The sequence below is a fragment of the Gregarina niphandrodes genome (genome assembly GCF_000223845.1).
Source record: "Gregarina niphandrodes unplaced genomic scaffold scaffold00008, whole genome shotgun sequence".
NCBI lineage: Eukaryota > Apicomplexa > Conoidasida > Eugregarinorida > Gregarinidae > Gregarina > Gregarina niphandrodes.
The window spans coordinates 308,857-309,458 of record NW_011645779.1 but is presented as its reverse complement, the minus strand read 5'-3'; positions in this window follow the sequence as shown (position 1 = coordinate 309,458).

Genomic DNA, 602 nt, shown 5'->3' with positions numbered 1-602 from the left:
CGGACACACAAACGGAAGCGGCGCGAGGATGGAGGAGTTTGTCGGAGGTACCGTTCCAGCTGTGTAAAAATCTACAAATCGACTGGACTAAACTTCCGGAGGTGGCATCGACAACAGCTGCAATGTTCCTGGCCGAAGCGGCGGTCACAGGCAGTGTCGATGCAGCTGCCATTAGAACCATGCTTCACCTTTGCAGAGCAAATTACGTGCAATTCTTCGGTCGGCTGACCGGTGTCAGGACGCCGTGGACGTTGGACTGCGAGCATGCCCTCTTGAAAGAGGAGCACCGGTTGAAGGAAGCCGGATGTGACGAACCCGGTGCATCACCCGGGGTTTGCGGCACCGGTAAAATAGTCTGCCCCAAAGTTATAACCGGGAACCGCGTCGTAGGTGGTCGAGATGGCGTCAGTACTTTGATGTACCAACTATTTGTGAGCACGGACAACAGAACCAACGGAGTCTATATCCCAGACGCTGCTAACATTGGCCCCAGCTGGTGTTTTACACCTGAGGGGGCAGGTTCAGATGAATTGTAGCTGTCGCCACGCACGGAAAGGGGAAAGTTTTTTAACTCGAGACTGATTTTAAAGTCACTCACACCA